This window comes from Phalacrocorax aristotelis, chromosome 21, assembly GCF_949628215.1.
Source record: "Phalacrocorax aristotelis chromosome 21, bGulAri2.1, whole genome shotgun sequence".
NCBI classification, from domain to species: Eukaryota; Metazoa; Chordata; class Aves; order Suliformes; family Phalacrocoracidae; genus Phalacrocorax; species Phalacrocorax aristotelis.
The window spans coordinates 7,695,421-7,701,495 of NC_134296.1; positions in this window are offsets into that span (position 1 = coordinate 7,695,421).

Genomic DNA, 6,075 nt, shown 5'->3' on the forward strand with positions numbered 1-6,075 from the left:
CCACCTACCATCAATTTACAACGGACTAAAAAAAATGCTGCCCCTCAGCAATCAATCCAAGCCTCCCCCCCTCCAGCTCCCAGAGCAGGACACGCTCCACGGGCTGGGAGGGACGTGGTGCCTGGGGACCCAGGGTCAGCCATCAATAAATATGCCTTCCTCCCCAGAGGACCCCGGGAGGCGTCCTCCAGCAGAAATACTGCTCCGTAGCAGATCTGTAGGCCCGACCTGATGAATGACACCTTAATCAATGGCTGCCGCTAAAATATGTCTTCCCTCTGAATGCAGATGTTCAACATGTTAAAACAAAGGAGCAAACTCCCAAGGACAGGCCGTCGTGGGATTATTGGCTTCCCCCTTTCCCGTATCACCACCGAGATACTCAAACTGGATACGTTCAGCATTTTGTAGAATAACCATAGCTGAGAAGGCAACCCTCCAGAGCCCTGCCGAGTCCACGGCACGATGGACTCCCTGCCCGGCTGCCTTCCCCCGTCACAGCACGGCAGTAAATCAGAGTGAAAACACTTGGAAGCAGGTACCAGATTACAGAAGCACCCGGAGGAGCAGTCACAGAGACAGCCCAACGAGCTCGAGTCTACCTGACAGAGGCGGCGAGCACTTCTTCTGCAAAGGGCTGTGCAAGTCGCTTGTTTATTAAAAATCAATCAGCAAAAGCCCGGGAATCAGCAACGTACTGGTTAGCTAGAGCTAGCTCCCAGCACTTCTGCAAGACGATGTCCCACTGCAGGCTGAAGGAATTCAGGCTGGTCTGTGTCTTCCCGCAGATGAGCCCTACCGAAGCTCCCCTCCAGCACACTCATCCTCAGCAAGGAGGCGTATTCCACCCATAAACACTTAGGAAGGCTGCAGTCTCATCAGGGAGCGCTCAGTTCCTCTCACAAGCCCCTCAGGTAACCTGCCTAAAATGTGCAGGGAGCCTTTTATGCAAGATCATCTTCTAATTAACCTCCAGTCAAAAGCATGTCTGAGCTCAAGGACGAGGAGCAGAATTAATTGCTTAACAACCTTCTGAATAAACCGCCTTCTCTGAAGAAGCTGGACAGGACACACAGGAGGAGGAAGGCGGCATCAGAAACACGGGATCCACACAAACTCAGGGTATTCCCTCCATGAAACCACATGGACTGACAGCACGCCTTAGCCCAGGTGACGCCACCATTTTTCTGGATAAGATCGGTTCAATTTTTGGCCCCCAGCAACGCAGAGTGTATACACTGCTCAGCTACACCCCAGTCCTGAAACCCCTTGTCGCTGCCGTGGGCCCTTTCTGTTCACCATCGCATCCATACTTACAGGAAAGGCTTTGCTTGTGTTCCTGCGCCCGCGGGCTCTGGGGGGTCCCCGGCGGTGACAGGCCCAGCTCTCAGGGAGAGATTTGTTGGGGCATTTTGACTAGCATTTGCATAACCTGTCACGATCTGTGTGGGAGCTTTCACATCCCTTATTACTGAAGCCGAGTCACGGAGGGCTGCTCCAGCTAGCAGCAGGGGGGTTACGGCTCTGGAATCTCAGCTGATGAGTCAACGCAGGAGAATGCAATAGTCACATACTGTGTCACACTGTTTTATAACTGATGATAGCCTACAGCCAAATTAGAAAAGAAATCAAGAGGTTCTTAAGAGAAGGGTCTGAGCTGATGAGGCCACGGTACAATTGCACAACTGATTGCATCCAGAGTAAAAGGAAAATGTCACTGGCCAGAAATAACCAAAGCAAGAAGATCCCCGATGGAGAAACACACTCATCGTCATGGATGCACCCGTACTGATGCAATAAGTGTGGGTGTGTTATCTAGCTTTCCCCAATGACCAGACTCACCGAAGGGCCTACCAAAAAGCACAATGCAACAATCGAAGCTGGGAATTAGAAAAATTCCAAGCACATGAGCAGCATCCCCGATCACTGTCGTCTTCCTACAGTGCTAAGGGCTGGGGCGCGCAGAGCACGCCCCACTTAGGAGGCTCAAGAAAGGGAGGAGGGAGCCAGGAGGCCAGAGACAGAGCTGGAAACCGAAGCTCTCTATCCACCTTTATTAAAAGTTGAGTGAATTCAGCCCACAGAAGGCTGAACACAGAAGCCCACTATCATCGCTACTGTCAGTGTGACCTGACGTTTAGAGAAGATTCTTGACCCATAAGCAGAAGATCAGAATAGTCCACGTGCCACCTACGCGGCCGTACAGCTTAGCTGAAGAGAGAAGGGAGGGGTCTGTCCTTTTTAAGAGCAAAACAGGGGAAGCCAGGTACTACCAGAGACTGGTAGAGTACGAACCCCACCTGCTCTCTCTGTCCTCGCTACCAGTACTGTCCTCTGCTAAGAATACAGCATCTGTGCACATCTGCTCCCTGCCTCCACAGCTGGTCCCATTCTGAAACCTCAGCACAGCCTCACGTGGCTCCCAACCACACACCCCTTATATTAGTAGCCTGGGAGGTGGATCTCCCCTCAGTGTGTCATCTCTGTGCAGGGGGAAGGGCAAAATTAATTTATGTCTGTACAAGGCCCGTACGTACATCTCCTTTTCTCTAAGGGAGTTTGCTCTCGTATTTAACCTCTTCATCCTGCTGGCACTGGAGGCGGATGATGCAGTTTGTAGAGGTGCAGGCACTTCACTCTCCCCCTCCCCCTGGAATCTTCCTCTCAGTTGAGGTCCTTGGGATTCACCCAATGTTTCTCAGAAAAAAAAGAGGACCTCAAGACAAGTATGCATTTAATAAGCAGTGAGACAAATAAGCTCCAGTTATCCCAGCAGAATTACAACACCAGAGAACAATTTTCTGCATTCCTCTGAAGGAACCCAATTGCCTGCTCTCAGCCTAAATAGGTACCAGACACCAAGTGCTCCATAAGCAAACAGAGCCCCCAAAGTGCAAAAATGAAATAAGTAAAAAGCTTCACATTACATATAAACCAGCCGTTTGCACCTTGTTATTAATGGTCTTGACTATGACCTTTACACCCTGCTTTGCTCGGAGTCATGGATCTACGAGCCTTGGCACCCTCACAACAATTCCAGGACGAGGAGCAGGGAATCAACAACCCTGGTCCATGCCGGAGGAGATGCGGGAAGGGAACCGCCCTGCCACAAACCTGGACCAAGAACCACTCCAGTGCAGCAGCCAGGGCTAAGAGGTGACCATCTCCACTACGAATCTGTCAACATAACCTCAGTGACCAGGGTTTCTGATGGCATGAAAAGTCCTGTTGCCACATACCTACATACATGAAAGCTAGTATTGCATCCATCTGCCCCCAGTTTCAAAGAATGAAGGGCTCACAGCATGATAAATAACTGCAAGAGGGCTCATTCCCCAGAACGATAATTCTGATGGGGTTTATAAGCCCACATGAGCTGGAGTGGCCTCAAGCAGACCCTGTTATGCAGAAATATTTATTAGTCTAAACCGCCTCACCACTGCTTTAAGAGCTTTATTATTATAATAGCACCAATAGCCAGTGGAAAGTTTTACCCCTTGAAAGCTGTTCAGTACATTGTCACCACCTCTGGGAGAGAACCCTGCAACACCAGCGGCCAGAGTGCGCCCGAGACACGCACGTGCTTGGCTTGCTCCTGCATCCCTCCCCGGGCAGCCGGGAGCCCCGGCAGCCCCGCCGTGCCGTTAGGATACGCCGGACAAACGCTCCCACTTGCACGAAGGGGCCCGTCACAGCCTGAAGCCGCGCTGCCAAACGGATTAATTCCTCAGATGAAGGAGGTATATAGGAGCAGTACACCTGATGGACCCTTTTCAGGCTCAGATTAGTGTGTCCAAACGACATCAAATAGCCAATAGCGTTTAGGTACTAACTTCCAAACACTTCATTTAAAGTCAGCCAACGTCACAAAGTTGTTTCAATAACAAGATGACAACAAATCATGCTTGTGTGGTCTCCTCCAGACGCACATGCGACAGAAGTCCTGATCCACAAACATCTTTAGACACTTTTCATTAGTCAGTGGTAGGATAGGGCAAAGTCACATGAGAATTGAGTTGCCTAATTGCTTTACAGACAATAGCTTTACTGTCTGTGACAACGCTTCCCCCTCTTTCCTTCCCTTCCTGTCTTTTTTAGAGATTACTTCTGGCAAAGTAAGAGGTTGGCAGGGAGAAATGCAGAATTCCTCTTCCTGGGCATTCTGATCAAAAACTAACCTGTCACGACATGGTGAGACACTGCGAGCAACAAAAAAACCCAAACCCACCCCAAGCTCAAATGCTCCCTGAACAAATCAGGGACTGTAATTACCCCGTTTTACAAATACAGGTATCGGCATCAGCTATACAAATAAACGCTGATTTTCAGGTTCCTTGACTTTCACTGGGTACTCTGAAAGAAATGAACATTTGAGAAGTCTCCTAAATGTCACATACAGCCTGTGGAAAGGCTTTTGCCGTCCCAATGGCCACGAGGTCGCCCTAGCGCGTGGTTCAGGGAAAGGGCAACAATCGATGCGTATCTGTCCTGAGCGGTAATTGCGCGTACACCCACACACAGGCATGCGACTTCACTGCGTGTGGACTGACACTATGGTATGGATCAGGTGGCAAGTCCCTGCTCCTGAGTGACAAGTCAATGTTCCTATAAAGCATGAACAACCCCGCTAGGAAGTCACAGAGAGTGCTCCTCCTTCCTCAAGAATTACTGGCACTTCTAGAGACAGGAAGATTTTCATTACACAGCCTGTTGCCAGCTTTTCTTTCAACATAAGCCCATCCCCTTTCTGTTACTGTTATGTCAGGGGAGGACAGTGAAAGAAAGCAGCTCTTGGGATGATACATGGGAGGCAGTGCTTCATTTATAACCCCACACAAATGCTGGAAAATGTTCAACTTTAAAAAGCATTAGGTTGGTTACCTTATGGGCCCCTGCGGACCAAGAAGTGAAATTACATGAACACAACGTATCTATTAATCACCACAATGATTCCACAGTGAGAATCAGCCCCAATGGCACACATTCAACTGGGAAGTTGAGAAAATTACCTACTAGTAGTTAGGCAACTCAATAAAAATTTGGTAGTACCTTTCTGTAAGGCTCCCCTCTTGACTCCTCAATGAATTCAAGTATTTAACTTGGATCAAAGCCCAGTCAATAGAAATATACAGCGGAGAGTAACAACAGCATTTCTACCTAAACACGTGTGTTTCCTCTCAGCCAGAGTTACAATTAAGCTACGCTACAAGAGATGTATAGGTGACTGTCCACTTCATAGTACTTTGTTTACAAGGTAAAGAACGATTTGGCAGGCGGGGAGAATCAGTCTTCTGCATCAAGATAGATTATAAGTCAAATTGACCTGTAATTGATTGATTTAGGTATTATTTCAGAGAACAGAATAAACTACAGCAAGCTTCTTCCATCAGGATTCAGAAACTAGAATAATTTACACCACCTTTGAAAGCAGCCACCAACATCACAGCTTACATCAGTCCTTCACAAAGATCTGTGAAGATTAAACATGTAAAATCTCCCTAGTTATTATGGGTAAGTATACATGTATCTGTAAAATGTAACATGATGGACAACTTCTCATGTGCTCAGAACTAGCCTTTATCCCCAAGCCTGTGCTATTTTTATCATTTCCACTTTTAAGAAGCCTTGGCTAATGTGACTCCGCTTCCTCAATACCGAGCAGCGGACCCGAATGTGAAAAAGTAGACATTTTCTCTAACGGGGCAGAGGGGAAATGGAGGTCACACCAGTTACCTCAAACCACTTGGCTGCCACAGCCATCTTTCCACCTTCGCAGTAAACAAACCCTTGTGGCTGGTCTGTATATGGAGCAATTCCCTTGAAGAGTGCTCGACAGTTCTCTTCAAGTCTTGGCATCAACAGTGACAGTACTTTGGACTAACACTTGAAAGTTCAGGTCTCCCAAAAAGACTCCCATGCAGATATCACACTTTTGGCAGTTTCAGAAACCATCCTGTTCTTCAAGGCAAAGCAGTTTGAAAGACAAAAGACGCACAATTTAAATTTAAGTAACAACATGAAATAGAGGAGTTTATACCACAATTTCCTTGTGCAATGCAAGCTTACAGGATACGG